Raw genomic sequence first — 17746 nt, 5'->3', positions numbered from 1 at the left:
TGTAGACCTTAAGAACGCTTTCTTTAGCATTTTTATACACAAGGATAGCAGATACCTGTTCGCGTTCACCTTAGAGGGACGCTCGTTTACATTCATCCGTGCGCCACAAGGTTACACGGAAAGTCCAAGCATTTAAAGTAGGGCTTTGAAAGAGCAGCTTGATATGCTTGAGTTGCCTACCACCTGTGCATTGCTTCAATATGTAGATGATCTTCTTTTAGCTGCTGACTCAGCGCATGTAAGGAGGGCACCGTGTTGTTGCTTATTCACCTAGCAAAACACGGACATAAAGCTTCGCTCAAAAAGTTCCAATATTGTCGACAGTAGGTCGCCTATTTAGGTTATCTCCTGTCAAAGGAGGGAAGAAGGTTGACGCCTGAGCGGATAAAAATCATTTCTAGCATGTCTGTCCCAAATACACAGAAGGAAGTCAGAGCCTTGATAGGAATGGCTTCTTACTGTAGGCAGTGGATCGCCAACTTCTCACTAGTGATTAAAACAATGTTGGCTTTGAGAAAGAAGGGCATTTCTTTGCCATTGCCGTGGAACTTGGAACACCAGTAAGCGTTTGATCTGCTCAAGACTGCACTGTGTTCAGCACCAGTTTTGGGCACACCAAATTATGAAAAGGCCTTCGAGATGTATGTGCATGAATGTGTTGGATGTGCTTTGGCTGTATTAACGCAGGAACATGGAGGGAAGAATAGGCCGTGCAGTTACTTTTCTTCCGCCTTTGATCCTGTTGCATGCGCTTTGCTAAGATGTTTGAGAGCTGTCGCTGCTGCATCTGTAAAACAGAGCGAGGGTATGGTCCTAGGCCATGATTTAACCTTGTTGGTACCTCACTCTGTAGATGTTCTATTGAACAGAACACAAACGCAACACCTCACCTCCGCACGATTAATGAGATACGAATTGATCTTGTTCGCACCGCACATTAAAATTCAGAGGTGTTGTGTATTGAATCCGGCTGAACTATTACCTTTACCGCAAGATACTGCTTGCAGTGACGAAGTGTCACATGACTGCCTCTACACCACAGAGCAAGAGACTAAAGGCAGGATCGACCTGAAAGATATTCCTTTGAAATGTATACTGCAAGGGAAGCCACAAATGTTTGTACCATAGATGAGGGTATTGAATCTGTAAAGAATATCCAAGCCGATGCCACGTTAGAAGAAACTAAGCAATGGGCTGAGGGTTTGGCGAGGTTGGATGATGATGGGTGTTGGGTGGATTAGTTAGAGGGAAAATGGATGCTGCCATACGCGTACATTAACATGATGGTCGCAATGGCTCATGGGCCCACCCACATCTGTGCAAGGAAGGTTTGCAAAATGTTAGAAAAAGTCTGGGTTAATGATAAAATCTCAAAAACAGCTGAGAGTTTTGTCCAAGGTTGTATGATCTGTCTGCAGCACAATATGGGAAAGGGCAAACCGACATCAAGGGGTAGTTTTGATCCACCTTCCATCCCCTTTGAAGTTATCCACTTTGATTTCATTGAAATGGAGCGCTGCAATAATTTTAAGTTTGTATTAGTTGTTATTTGCTCCTTTAGTAAATGGGATGAAGCCTTTCCTGTGAAAGACGCTACAGCAATGACTACGGTGAAAACCATGCTTACGGAATATTTTCCTAGGTTTGGTTTGCCAAGGGTCATCTGGTGGGACAATGGTCCACATTTTATTGCTGCTGTAATTCTGCATATATGCGCGGGATTACAGATCGATAAACGGTTCCATTCGGCTAGACATGCTCAGAGTCCTGGATTGGTAGAGAGACACAATGAAATTTTGAAAAACAAGCTTGCTAAAACGTGTGCCGGCACCAAATTGAAATGGCCGGATGCCTTACTGATAGTGTTACTATCAATGCGCACCACCCCACAGACTAAGACTGGCTCTCCCCATATGAGGTGGTTATGGGTAGGCCAGCTAACATTTGGAATGTCCCAAAGCCTCGGGCCCTGAGGGATATTGAACATGTACTTCTTTCTGACTACTGTGACCGGTTAACTAAAAATCTGTATTTGATTTACCAACAGGTGCGAGAAGCCCTTCCAGTAAAATACGAGGGGCCTGGTCACAGCATCCGACCTGGGCAGTGGGTGATCGTGAAAGCGTTTAAACAAGCATCCTGTCTCACACCCCGGTGGAGAGGCCCGCACCAGGTCCTCCTGGCCACACAGTTTGCGGTTCGGGTGGAAGGAAAGAGGCACTGGATACATGCGTCGCATGTCAAGAGGATTCCCTTCCCTTTGCCACATGACACAGAAGATATGGAAAATCTTACACACTCTGCTCCCAACGATCACTCAGCATTGAGCAGTACTGAGAGTGCTTCGGAGACACTCCCTGAGACCTTGGGGCTTGGGGAAACAGCTGCTTCATCTCCACACTCTCCTACAGATCCTTTTTCACCATTGTTAGGTTCTGTTGCAAATTCACCACTTGCATCAGGAAGCAACGACACGTTGTTCGCAGATCACACCGTACCAGGAGTCACAAGGTACAATCTGCGTCCACAGAGCTAGACTTACTGCACGGTTCGGCTGTGCCAACAGGTAAATCATCGTAGGGCTTGTCTTTTGGCCTTGTCTTTTGCATACAAAGGAAAGTTGTTGGCTAGCGATAGGGAAGGACTAAGAAAACGTGCGATCAGGAGATCGCCAGCAAATGAACTCCGGAGCTTTTCGTTTCAAAGGAACAATGCCTGCTACCACCTCCACCCGTAGGGAACAAACAAGTGACAGTGTGGCCAGTATAGACAATGGACGATCGAATACATGGTCTCTTAAAACATATTGTTTTCTTGTAATCATGTTAACCAGTTTCACAATAGTAATTGCTTTAGGATTTTGGTACATGGAAGAAGTACGTCCTTTTGAAACTCTTTTGCCCACCGAAAATATACCAACTGTATCTACACCTTTCGTGCATCTGCACACTCTATCTCCTAGAGACTCTCAACACAGACAGAGTTACCACAATAATATACTACTGCTTATCATGAATGCAACACATGCCATTTGGAAACCGGTGTAATTGCTGGGTCTGCTCTCATTTACCGCAACATGGAGACAAGGGGTTGGGCTGGTATATTCATCCTTAGCCTCTGACTACTGCATGTTATGCTTCTTTAAGGGCACTATTCTTTGGCCAGTGGAATGATAGCATCTCAGGGAACTTTGATGGAACAAATTTGAATGAATTTGAAAAATGAGTTTTAACGCCCCTGGGATGCTCACTTTTCGCAAATAGGAGCAAGCTTAATGTTGCTTCTATTAGGCCTTTCAAGATGGCTCCTATAGGCAATAGGGATGCCACACCACCTTCCTACACTGTTAACCATAGTCCCGATTCAGTTTCTTTCTGCATACAGAGGAATGGTACTCAGTCAATGGGTGATTTCAAGGGTTGCACCAACGTTGCGAACTTGACCAGTGAGGACAGACCTTTGTATGTAGGCGAACCTGTCTACTTCGTTTGCGGTAATGAAGCTTTCCCATTGCTACCTAGGGATTGGCAGGGAACCTGTTATTTAGGAATTCTTTACCAGGGTTATTCAGAGCAAGTACCATAGAAATCTCTAAGGCTCGTCCAAGGCAAGACGAGAATGGCGATACTTCATCACAAGTTCTGGGTGACGTAGCAAAATCTTTTGTACCTTTTTGGGGAGAAATATTAAACTCTGAGGATATCAGAAGACTAGCGAGAGTACTGGAGAGGACCATCAACCGGACCACTGACATACTCTATAACATGACTCTAGAACAGAAAGCGATAAGGTTAGTGGCATTACAGAACCGGATGGCATTAGACGTCATCCTGGCTGAGCATGGTGGAGTATGTAAATTAGTGGGGTCCGCTTGTTGCGTTTTCGTACCAGATTCCTCCCCAACCATCTTTAAGACTATACAAAATCTGCACGTCCTTAGTTCAGAAGTGTACGTTCCCGAGGGAAATTGGGATCTTAGCGCTTGGTTCTGGGACTTCTTACGATCTTGAGAATGGAAGCTACTTTCAGTCTAATTGATTATTCTGGTTATTCTATTGTTCTGCTGTTGCTGTATACAATGTCTTCCTGCCATATGTTCAGTGTTAGGAGGGTGTTGTGCAGAGACTATGGGAACATTAGGACAAAAGGTACGCGCACCAGAAAGAATGACCAATGAATTGTGTGTTGAAGGAAATTTCTGTAACAGACCTTATGGCGATTGATATCTCTGATGATTGTGATTCAGGTTGTATGGACATTGAGACGTGGAGTTACTCGTAAAGTGACTAATAGTAGTTTAGCGCTTGGCTTAGGCCAAAAGGAAGGTTTGTTAAACGGGAAATCATATTGTTCCTCCTTTCAATATATATTGGCCTAAGCCTAGTCGCTCTGCGAAGAAAAACTTCCTTGCAAAGTTCCGATTTTGGATCGACTTCGCCGTCATTTTAGGTTCATCCGCCATTTTGATTTCTGTTCATATGTGATTCTCTGTTCTAAAATGGTGGACTGTGTTTCCAACTTGTAACCGAGCCTTCCCGACCTTTGAATCTTGTTAATGGTGAGACTGTCCGAGGGCCAACTGTTTAGACTAGGTAAAGAGACCTTGTACTGAGAATGACTTGTTGCCTGAGGATTACCTGCACTAACAAGCCTCATCCACGAATATACATCGAGGACAATATAATGTAAATATCGAGCGTGGACACTGGCAGAACTGCATTGTGAAGGGATATGTGCTAAAGCTTACTGTTGGAGCTGAGAATATACATCACCATTGTAACTTGTTGGAAATGCAAAACCCATGTAATCCATGTGCATATTATTGTATGAGCCATAAGTGAACTCGGCATGAACTCTAGACCGCAGATTATTAAACTGTAGAGGGGCTGGACAATATTACTGAAATGTATAAAAAGCCAAATGTCTAGATGTCCAGCACTCTCACTCCTCACTCTGACGAGCTGGTACTCATTGTGATGTATTGAGAGCCAGAGAGCTATCTGTATTTCTGTTTCTTTGTAACTGTACAGTAGATTAAAAGATCTGTGAATCTTTATAGCCCGTGTTTGGTGTATTTCCTTTTGTGGTACTCAGCCTCGATATTTCCTTGCTTTTACAGAACGTCATGTTGATGACTTTGGTCGGCACATCCATGTGGAAATTCTTAGCCACACCATTGCAGCTTCCCTGCAGCATTGAGCTTCTTGCCCGCCTATCTGGAGGCACAATTGACAACAGAGAGAGCTTGGAGGACCTCTTTCTGGCGGCGGCCAATAACACAGAGTCCGGAGAAGACTGAGACCTGAGGCACCTAGGGGTTGAGTCTGTAACCCATTATTTCTTCTCCAACCGGCGAGCTTAGCAGGCGTGGTATTAGGAGCCTTCCTGACTGCTAAGACATCCTGCTATATGTCATCCAACAAAGGACTGATACAATGGTATTCTTGAGGACTCCCGCCGCTCAAAAAGGAAGCCCACATTTTTCTTCTCTTCTGGCACCAGGTTGAAGAGTTTGGCAGTTTTTGGAATGATGGAGTGGAAAGAGTCAATTCCGTCTGGGGAGAGGCCCTGCCGGGCACATAAACAGCCAGAGGTTGCCCATCCACGGGAATGTAGTCATCAAACTCCTCTGTATGAGTACTGGTGGTGTCGTTGTCCATGCCAGTGTCAGTTTGAACTGGCTCCTCCACCATGATAGGCAGAGCCGCTTGCGCAGGCTTATGGGTAACATGACCTTGTAAGGTGGAGGAGGCTGATGCCGAGGGGGCCTTGGAGGACTCATGGCTGGAGCAAGGACAGGAGCAGTGGGCAGTCTCTGTTGAATTTCTGCCACCAGAGTGTGCAGGGTGGCCAGGATATCCAAGGACATATATCTTGGTGGGGAGCAGGTGCAGCCGGTACAGCAGGGCCAGGAACTGGGCCTGAGCCCCTTGGAGGACTAAACAGCTGGAAAGACCCATGAGTCAGTGACCCCTGGTGAGGTATGGGTAGAATGGGGTCAGGTTCCCCATGGCGTCCTTCCTAATCCGAATAAAAATCTTCTGGCAGGTCCTCTTCAGAACTAGTGTAGATGAATGTGAACACTCTGGAAGAGGAGCCAGAATAGGACGCCCTTATCATTCTAGCCACTCATCCGTACCTGCCCTTACGTGCACACGATGTATCTGCCACCATTCTACACTGTCCTATTAAGAGCTATCCTCTACATAAGCACTCTACAAGACTTCAACATGCCCCAACCCACAGCCCAACTAAAGCATGTACGCGCACCTCCTAAACAGGCTAATATGACCACCAAACCCTGCAGCCTCCATCAGAGAAACCTCAAACTACGTGCTAGACTCCCAAGAATATATGATCCTCTAACTAATGCCCACCTCACCACTAAACATCCAAGGGGCGCTGGGCCCTCTACCAACAACTCCTCCTACAAAGATCCTAACGGCCAACACCCACTTCAACTTAACTGCCGACTCTTCAGAGATCCTACCACCCCTTTGAATTGTCAACACAAGGCCCAGCCATCATCTGTTCATCCCACTCAAATTGGCATAAAAAGCGCACTAATCAACGCCCGTTCTATGGTGGCCCACGCCACAGACATAGCTGACCTAATCCGTAATGAAAACATCGACTTCCTGGCCATTACGGAATCTTGGCTTCACTCTGCAGCAGGTCCCGCAATTATGCTAGCCATCCCGGACAATTACACTCTTATAAGACTAGATCGCACCACCTCCAGAGGTGGAGGTCTTACCATAATTGTTAAGAATAATCTAACTCTAAGACTCTCCACACCCTATAATACAAACTCCTGTGAATCTCTCTCTGCCAAACTCTCCATCTCCAATACTCAAACTATCACCATTTACTTGATATACCGACCGACAGGCCCTCTGGGCTCCTTTGAGGAAGACCTCATGAACATACTACCGGACAACCTCAAAAACTCATCACAATGCCTCATTTTAGGAGACTTCAAACTCTGTTTCAGTGACCCACTAGATCCCAATGCCTCACAGATCAACAACTCCCTAGAAGAATTAGGATTCACCCAAAAGGTCACAGAACCCACTCACATTAAAGGAAGGACGCTTGACTGGATTGCTGAACACAATTGCCCAACCAATATCACTTCTATACTGCCTCAGCCCTGGTCTGACCAATACCTGATATCCTTTACGCTAGAGGCCACACCTCCCACGAATACCGGTAGTATAGCACCCGCTGTTCCTACCAGAAATAAAAGGAATATCACTCCTGAAAAACGTATCCCCCTTATCCTTCCCACACTGAATTCTATCCCAGACCAGACCGACCCTTCTACCATAGTAGAAATGTACAACAAAGTGATGCTGGCATCTCTAGATGTCATAGCACCACTGAAAATTAGAAAGAGTAAACCCCGCCAACACTTAAACACATGGTTTACGCCCCATCGGAAAGCAATCAGACAAGAGAAACGTCTAAGTGAAAAAATCTGGAGACTCTCAGATCGCAATAAGAACAACCTGAATAAATTAGCCGCTCTTTACCAAAAATAAATCATCCTAGCCAAACAAACATCTTACAACCTCCGAATCTCCCAAGCCAAATCGAATACCAAAGAGGTGTTCTTAAAGAGGTAGAATCACCAATTCAAGTTCCTGACTCTTGTCTCAAGGACAGAAATTGGTGTGTGAGCATACAAAATGCCCTGGCCAACAAGATAACTCTTCAGGCAAAGATTAATAACAAAAAAGACCCTCTCACTGCCTCCAAGACTGGCACCAATGCCAAAGCCACCAAGACCAGCACAATTGCCACACCAGCACCTCAGACCACCCTGACCCCACCTACACTACCGACTCCCTGTTTCTACTTTCACAAAGTATCTATCAAAGAAGTCGAAAAAGCTATCCTCACCCTCAAACCGTCCAATTGTCATGGTGACCCATGCCCAGCTCAGATCATAAAAGATGCTGCCCATGAACTTTCCCCTTTCATCACTAAACTTATAAACACATCCTTCACATCAGGTACCATACCCAATAACTTGAAACACTCCTGGGTCCTCCCCCTCCTTAAAAAACAAACCCTTGACCCATCTATCCCTACCAACTACCGCCCTATAACCACAGTGCCATTCCTACTCAAAATCCTGGATAAAATAGCGTATCTACAAATCCAGCATCATCTGGAACAAAACCACCTTCTAGGAGTTCGACAGTCCGGCTTCAGACCTCAACACGGTACTGATACTGCGTTCATAGACCTCAAGGCACAAATAGACGCACTAAGAGATGAAGGCAAAACGGCACTCCTGCTACTCCTTGATCTCTCAGCTGCATTTGATTTGGTAGATCACTCAATTCTCTGCAACCACTTGGATTTCTCTCAGGAGGCAGTCACCTGGATCCAGTCCTTCCTTGATAACAGGACAATGCGAGTTTTCTCGCCTCTAGCAGCCGCTGACCCTGCCCCCATATCTTGTGGTGTGCCTCAGGGCTCCTGCATATCTCCTACTCTGTACAACATCTTCACCAAGCCCCTTTTCGATGATCTAGATGGTCTAGGTATCACCTAGACGAATTACGCCGATGATACTCAGATCCTCATCCCGTTGACGGGGGATTATGACAAGGATTTGGCCTTTGTGAACAGAGTGTACCTCATCATCCAGGCATGGATGGCATCTCACGGGCTATGCCTGAATGATGACAAAACAGAACCCCTCATTCTAGGTACCCCATCCAATATTAATAAACTAGGCCCGAACTACTCATCCTTCATTATTGACAACATCATCACTGTGGCTAAGGTAGTCAAAACCCTGGGCTTTTACATAGATTATATGCTTACCTTCGGTAAACAAGTAAATGACATGGCCTCAGCCACATCCTACACTTGCAAGTTAATCAGAGCAGCTAAGCCCTTCCTATCTACTAACAACTGCATTACTTTAGCGAGAGCCCTGATCCTGTCCAAATTGGACTATTGCAATGTCCTCTATGTAGGCAGCAATAAATACATTACGTCCAAGATTCAGACCCAAGCCTTAGGATGTCTCGTTGTCTGGTTTCTGTATCCTACTTGAGAGACACAAGCCTTAGGATGCCACTGTCTGGTTTCTGTGTACTACTTGAGAGACACAAGCCTTAGGATGCCACTGTCTGGTTTCTGTGTACTACTTGAGAGACACAAGCCTTAGGATGTCACGTTGTCTGCTTTCTGTATCCTACTTGAGAGACACAAGCCTTAGGATGCCACTGTCTGGTTTCTGTATCCTACTTGAGATACACAAGCCTTAGGATGTCTCGTTGTCTGGTTTCTGTATCCTATTTGAGAGACACAAGCCTTAGAATGTCACGTTGTCTGGTTTCTGTATCCTACTTGAGAGACACAAGCCTTATGATGTTACATTGTCTGGTTTCTGTATCCTACTTGAGAGACACAAGCCTTAGGATGTCACGTTGTCTGGTTTCTGTATCCTACTTGAGAGACACAAGCCTTATGATGTTACATTGTCTGGTTTCTGTATCCTACTTGAGAGACACAAGCCTTATGATGTTACATTGTCTGGTTTCTGTATCCTACTTGAGAGACACAAGCCTTAGGATGTCACGTTGTCTGGTTTCTGTATCCTACTTGAGAGACACAAGCCTTATGATGTTACATTGTCTGGTTTCTGTATCCTACTTGAGAGACACAAGCCTTATGATGTTACATTGTCTGGTTTCTGTATCCTACTTGAGAGACACAAGCCTTAGGATGTCACGTTGTCTGGTTTCTGTATCCTACTTGTGATCCTTGATCACACATCACAGTCATCCATGCCCAGCACCCACCTGGAAACACCGTTTCTGTTCTACTGGGGTGACATTGTCTGTCCTGAGACAGGGGTTGGGATTGGGGTAGAAGCCCTGGGCTGCCATCTCTACACCACCTCTGAGGTTGGCATCACATAGTCTCACTGTGGACAAGAACACAACTGGAGCCAGCTGGAACCTGCAGGGGAAACAGCAGAAGGAGAAGAAACAGGCACAATGACACTGCAATGACAATTGGAGCTTAACATTGATGTCTGAAGGATGGACAGAAGCCAAGGTTCAAAGCAGCAGCCAGGACAATAGAATACGAAAAAAGCAGATGGATAAGTAGCACAAAAGACAAACCACCCTAAAGGAAATACTCGTGTGCTGTCTTCGTGAACGTGGTTAGAACTTGCACTTGCAGAGGGAGCAGCAAATCGCACTGCAGCCATAGCTCCCAGGTTGTGATGCAGTTTCTCTCTGTCAGTGATCGAGTTTCTCCCTATCTGTGATCCAGTGTCTCTGTGGGAAAGAGAGCCACGGTGGGCTTTGTGTGTGCAGGGAGGTGTGAAGCGCCTACTCACTGGCACCAATGCTAAAAGGAAGGTAACATAGCTATACATGGCAAGAACACTTGGACTGGCAAGGCCTCATGAAGAAGTAGCAGAGTGATGGGGGGCCTGTGACAGGTGTTATCTGTAGCTGAGTGGAAAGACATTAAGAGAACAGCCTGCGAGACACAGAGGGGGATTAAAAGAAGCCACACCGTTTCTGTTCTGACTCGCAGGGAATGGTGGGGCAGAAAGGGGTGCATTTTAATGGGGGCCTGGGTGGGCAGTCTCCCGTGTGGTATTCAGGGTGGGGATTAGTGTAGGCGTTTCTTGTTGCTTCATTCTCATCTCACACAGAATGTATTTTATGTCTTGCAAGAAGACTTGAGGACAGTGCAATGAGGGGTGCGGTCATCCTGACTTGATGAAGGGATGCCGCCCTTGATGGGGGTTCATGCCCCCTTTTCTTGGGGGTGATACGGTTCTTGGGAGTGATACGGTCATCCTGACTTGATGAAGGGATGCCGCCCTTGATGGGGGTTCATGCCCCCTTTTCTTGGGGGTGATACGGTCATCCTGACTTGATGAAGGGATGCCGCCCTTGATGGGGGTTCATGCCCCCTTCTCTTGGGAGTGATACGGTCATCTTGACTTGATGAAGAGATGTCGTCCTTGATGGGGGTTCATGCCCCTTCGCTTGGGAGTGATACGGTCATCCTGACTTGATGAAGGGATGCCGCCCTTGATGGGGGTTCATGCCCCCTTCTCTTGGGAGTGATACGGTCATCCTGACTTGATGAAGGGATGCCGCCCTTGATGGGGGTTCATGCCCCCTTCTCTTGGGAGTGATACGGTCATCCTGACTTGATGAAGGGATGCCGCCCTTGATGGGGGTTCACGGGGGTTCATGCCCCTTCTCTTGGGAGTGATACGGTCATCCTGACTTGATGAAGGGATGCCGCCCTTGATGGGGGTTCATGGGGGTTCATGCCCCTTCTCTTGGGAGTGATACGGTCATCTTGACTTGATGAAGGGGTGCCGCCCTTGATGGGGGTTCATGCCCCCTTCTCTTGGGAGTGATACGGTCATCTTGACTGGATGAAAGGATGCCGGGGGGTTGTTAGGCAGAATCCTGTGTTCCTTTAGGGAGCACTACAGAAGATTAGGACTACAGGTGAGAGCAATAAATCCCCTTTGGTATCAGTCTGTACCACAAAGATTTAGCTGGTAGCTGTGGCTAAGCAGTCAGACTTATCTCAAGAGGGAGATGAGCAGTATTCAGGGTTTACACAATAGGCCTACAATACTATGGCACAAGGAAACACTGACCAAAGCTTTGTATTAAAAGTAAATATATATTTATTTTATACACTTCTAGTAAAACACATTTATCACAGTCATCAAGCAAGTTAAAATAAGTCAAAGAAAAATATACACACTCCCTAGTTAAATTGTAGACCAAGTGAACCAGAGTGAAAATTGAGCAAAACGGCACAGGGAAAACCCCACACAAGGGATACTCTAGCAATTTCTCACAAGGGAGGGAAAGCACAAGTTATACATAAATATCTTCTTACACACCCTAGCAACACTTCCCATACGTTTGTGAACCAGATTAAGCAAGACAGTACATCAGTATATAAAATACTTAAATGAAAACTCAGCATAACGGCACTTCACAAGTTTTAAAAAGGGGAAGGAAAAGGTGGTTATAAGAAGTTGGTGCACCAACACAGTTCTAGTTGAGAAGCAATCTAGAGAAGGCAGTTCTAACAAATTTAGCCAGTCAAAAGGCCTGTGCCAGAGTCAGTGGTACAGGGCAAAGGCCCAGGAGCAAAATGTTCTTGTAGCTGCAGTCAAGTCTTTGGTTAACGATTTTGAAAAGGTGGATGCAGAAGGAGAAAGACAATGTTAAGAGAGAGGGGCGGCCAACCCAACAGGTAGGTAAAGGATTTAAAACACCTTTAGTGCTACCGCGAAGAAAGGGCGGCCTGGCGAAACAATGTACCTTTAAAATGAAGAAGTGGCTCCTGCGGTGGTGGTTGTTCCTGGTAGTTCCTGCAGTTCGGGGATCCAGCAGAGGAAGAGAGGCTCTCGTTGTGGAAGAAGGTTCGAGTTACTGCACTACCAAGGGATGAAACCAGCCGCGGTGCTGCCCGACGAATAAAAGGTACGCTCCTTTAAATCGCGGTCCGGGTGGACTGGTGCCTGGCTATCCGGCCTCCGAGTACAGGGTACTGGCAATTCAACCAAGGTGGTCCAGGAAGGCGATTGGCAAGCTGGTTGGCCCCACCAGCTCAAGGGAAGAAGACTCTTGCAGATGAAGATCTTCTCTTGTCGTGTGGAGAAAAGTGGTGAGACGCTGCAGCAGGGCTTCACCGGTGGTTCAGTCATTGCAGGGGTCTTTGGCTTCTCTCCTCTTCAGCTTCTTAGTTCCAGTGGCAACGTCTTGCTCTTCCAGTCCTCAGGACTCTGCTTTTATGCAAAAAGAGCCCCATTCATACAGCCTAGCTGTCACTCACACAGTGGAGTGGTCATCCTTGGAGGGAGACCCTCCAGCCTATCAGGATAGAGTGCGACATGGGTTGCTTAGGCAACCCTGTCCAGGGGTCCTACTCCCCCTCCCACACAATGGGCCCACCCCAGACTCAGTGGCGCCGAAAGGAGGGCATAGTGGCAGAAGCCCGCCAAAAGGACGAACAAAGGATCCCGACCTGGTTTAGGCGTTTAGAGAAAGATACGAGAAAGAATTTATATTAAAGTTCTGGCAAATAAAACCTACCGGAGTAAAGTTAATATAAAAATAAACCGGTGGTATGTTAGAGGCTGTCAGAAAATGTGGTAGCCTCGAACAATGAGAAAATCCCATAGGGAAATATTTGCGGTCGAATATTTACGGTAGTAACCACTGCCACCAGCCAGAAACTTTTGAGAGAGGGACTGTACGGTACCCTCTCGAAAATGAACATAGGGGAAAAACTATTAACCCTTCCCAGTACTTCCATAGTAAGATGGGTTGTACTGGTTTAGTTAATAAAAATTGACTAGTAAAGTCAAGTGGGACTTTACATGCCCTGGGAGACAGTAGTCAGTCACAGGTTATGGAGTCTATGATTGGGGGTCGCTACGATACCCCTGTGTCACTGCACGGAGGGTGCTGTGTAACACATGTGAATAAAGATGGTTCCTATGGAGGTGAGAAAAACCCCATACACATTAAGCACAAAAATAGCCTAGAACACACATAGCAAAAATGCCTAAGAGTGGGAAAAAGAGTCTCACTCTTAGCAGGAGAAAAGAAACAAGCCCTTCAAATCCAGCAAAGCTGCTGGGGGACTCTCTAGGTAAGGGAAATTATCCATAGAATGAGAATTCTCCCTAACACTCGCCCCACCCACCCCCCAGACTAAGGGACAGGAGGATCTAATCCACACCTGGATGAGTCTCTTATCTCTAGTCGGTTATAAACATCCTAGAGAGACCATCAGCATTTTGGTGGTGACATCCTGACCTGTGCTCAATGGTAAAATCAAACCCTTGCAGGCAGATTGACCATCTTAGCAGTTTTGGGTTTTCCCCTTTCATTTGCATCAACCATCTCAAGGGTTGTGGTCTGTTTGAATGATGAAAGTAGATCCATACAAGTATGGTCTAAACTTCTTCAAAGCCCACACAATGGCAAAACATTCTCTCTCAATAGTTGCCCACCTTGTTTCAGGTTCCTTCAGTTTCCTACTGATGAAGCAAATGGGGTGCTCCCTACCTTTCTCATCCAGTTGACTGAGTACTGCACCTATACCTATATTGGAAGCATCTGTTTGTACAATGAAGGGTTGGTGGTAGTCAGGAGCTCTGAGAACTAGAGCTTGAGAAAGGGCTTTCTTCAGGCTTTCAAAGGCCTGATTGCACTCCTCATTCCATTTGATCTTTTTAGGGAACTTAGGAGAAGAGATTACATTCAGTGGAGAAGCTATGAATCCATAGTTCTCAATGAAATTCCTGTAATACCCAGTGAGGCCTAGGAAGGCTCTCACCTGGATTTGAGTAGAAGGGGTTGTCCAATTTTGCACAGCTTCAATCTTGCTGAGCAAAGGCCTTATTTCACCACTTCCTACCTCATGCCCAAGGTAGACCACTTGGCTCTGACCAATTTGGCATTTGCTTGCCTTTATGGCCAGATGGGCCTGTTCAAGAGCCTGCAAAACATATCCTAGGTGGTCAACATGTTGTTTCCAAGTAGGGCTGAACACTGCAATGTCATCCAAGTATGCCATGCAGAAGTCCTCCATCCCATTCAAAACCTGATTAACCATCCTTTGGAATGTAGCAGGTGCATTCTTTACTCCAAAAGGCATAACCTTAAACTGGTATAAGCCAACTGGGGTGGAGAATGCAGTTTTCTCCTTGGCACGGTCAGTCAGGGCTATTTGCCAATAGCCTGACGTGAGGTCAAATGTGCTGAGGAACTTGGCTGAACCAAGTCTATCCACCAGCTCATTTGTCCTTGGCAAAGGATGGGCATCAGTCTTAGTGACTGCAGTTAGGGCTCTATAGTCCACACAGAATCTCAACTCCTTGGATCCTGCCTTTGGTACGAACACAACTGGGCTAGACCATGGGCTAGTAGAGGGCTCTATTACCCCGAGATCAAGCATCTTGTTGACCTCTCCTTTGATGTGGGTTCTTACATTTTCTGACATCCTGTAGCCCCTGCTTTTGACAGGTAAACAGTCACCATTCTAGGCACAGCACACCATCGAGGAGGGCAGGAGCCTAGCCTCCCGAGAGCCTTGGAACGGCTCCACGACCCACAGCCCAGCCGTGCCCCACACTGCCTCGGCACCCTGGACTCCACAAGGGTGAGGCATCCACCAGCTGGATTGGACCAGCTGCCTCTACATATGCGCATTAAGCATATTTAGCTTAAACGCATCCTCGCCCCGAAACGCACCGAGTGCAGGAACCGCCTGACCTTATCCATTTCTTCCGCCTGATTGTAAAATGGCAGACGCATCACGGCACCAGAGTGAGGCTCTGGCTGCGCGGCTTCGCTGCTAGGCAACTGAAGCCTATTATCCTTCTACTTCCGCCGGCAGGCGGAAACGCCGGCCACCGACGAAGGCCCGCACAAAGGCCCCTCTTTGCCCCCTGTTCGCGACATGGAGCATCAAGGAGCAAAATAGGAGTCCCCCCTCGCCTGCTAGTGCCACTTCTGCCTTCCTGCCTACGAGCCCGGCAGTGCCACGGACTACTAGTAAGAGGCTGCATAATTGCAAATGTCTGTGCTTAAACTTGTACTACTGTATGTGCGCTCCTCTATAAGGAGTTTAAACGCACCCTTGGCTGTTTCAATCTACTTTCTGCACATGCATCAGCTCCCTGAAACTGCACCCTGCAATATTAGGCAGTCATCCATTACCTACCGTGACCTTGGTCAATGTTCTATTGCTATATTTTGATCAAATGATATTTTGATGCATGTCTTGTATACACGCGTGACACCATTTTTACTTACAATATAGGCTGTTTATCTGTAATTACTCCCTCCAGCCTAACCCCGAAATCTAGTGGCTCACACCAGGATACTGTACTTCATCAACACTTAAGCCCAGTTCTCTAACCTGTCAGCCTATGCCTAAAAGAATTTGCGTTCCGACACACCACCACTATCTATACACATGACATATGAGCTCTGTAGCTCTAGTTATTCAGTTGCTGCCCTTCAGTTAATTGGCTTAAGTGCCCCACCCGAACCTAGGCGTTACCCAATGCAGCCAACGCACTCTTCTTGACTTAGATGCGACCACACTGCATCATGTGCTACACTTGATTTGTGTTGTGCCTGTTGTGGTCGCCTATAGACCTCATTTGATTTGTGTTGTGCCCTATGGTCGCCCATAGACCTCATTTGATTTGTGTTGTGCCCTATGGTCGCCTATAGACCTCATTTGATCTGTGTTGTGCCCTATGGTCGCCTATAGACCTCATTTGATTTGTGTTGTGCCCTATGGTCGCTAATAGACCTCATTTGATTTGTGATGTGCCCTATGGTCGCCTATAGACCTCATTTGATTTGTGTTGTACCCTATGGTCGCTAATAGACCTCATTTGATTTGTGTTGTGCCCTATGTTCGCCTATAGACCTCATTTGATTTGTGTTGTGTCCTATGGTCGCCTATAGACCTCATTTGATTTGTGTTGTGCCCTATGGTCGCTAATAGACCTCATTTGTTTTGTGTTGTGTCCTATGGTCGCCTATAGACCTCATTTGATTTGTGTTGTGCCCTTTGGTCGCTAATAGACCTCATTTGATTTGTGTTGTGCCCTATGGTCGCCTATAGACCTCATTTGATTTGTGTTCTGCCCTATGGTCGCTAATAGACCTCATTTGATTTGTGTTGTGCCCTATGGTCGCCTATAGACCTCATTTGATTTGTGTTCTGCCCTATGGTTGCTAATAGTCCGTACTTGATTTGTGTTGCGCTCTACCTGTAGCTACTACTACACTCTTGCTAATAACCTATTAACTTCACTACCACCATCATCAGAGCCAAGCCACCTACAATGGCCACACTTAGAGGCGCCACTTTAACTATGGCTACCCTCCTCCCGTTACTCCGTGCCCACACAACCACACCACTTTACCCAGACTTACTATCTCCAATAGAATGGATAAACAGATTCGCCCGCCCACCTTCACCTTGCATACCCTGTCCCACACACCTTAGAAATACTAGACTAGGTTCTCGCCTTATTGCACCCACTACCACGTGCCTGAACGCAGCCCCACCGACCATGACCAGAAATGAGAGACTAAGCTATCGTACCAATCCTGCTACAAAGCTCACCAGAATGCTCACCAATCAGACTAAGAACAACAAGCAGCATACCTCACTTACTGAACTTCCTCCTAATCACAACCTCACTACACTTTACTCACCACCACACTCGAAAACTAACCCTCCACAGACCTCTATCAAGGGAGCCCTCATCAACGCTCGCTCACTGGTTGCCCACGCTACTGATGTCGTCGACATTATTTCCACCAACCACCTAGACTTCATCGCCATCACGGAGACATGGCTCCACCCAGCAGCTGGTCCCACTATAGCTCTAGCCACTCCAGACAATTACAACATCATCCGAGCTGACAGGAAAAATGGAATAGGAGGAGGAATAGCAATTATTGCGAAATCCACCCTAAACATTAGAGAAGTAACTAGTACACCCCTGCCTACAGCCGAACTCTTATCCGTCAAACTCCCATTATCTGACACACAAACCATCCTGCTCCACATTATATACAGACCCCCAGGACCCCCCTCCACCTTCGAAGAGGATATCTCTCTCTTACTCACCACCAATTTGAAACCGAAATCCCAAATCATCATTCTGGGAGATTTC

The sequence above is a fragment of the Ambystoma mexicanum genome, chromosome 13, assembly GCF_040938575.1.
Source record: "Ambystoma mexicanum isolate Mex_15411 chromosome 13, UKY_AmexF1_1, whole genome shotgun sequence".
Classification (NCBI taxonomy): Eukaryota; Metazoa; Chordata; class Amphibia; order Caudata; family Ambystomatidae; genus Ambystoma; species Ambystoma mexicanum.
The sequence above is the reverse complement of the archived record's forward strand: the minus strand, read 5'-3'. Positions refer to the sequence as shown.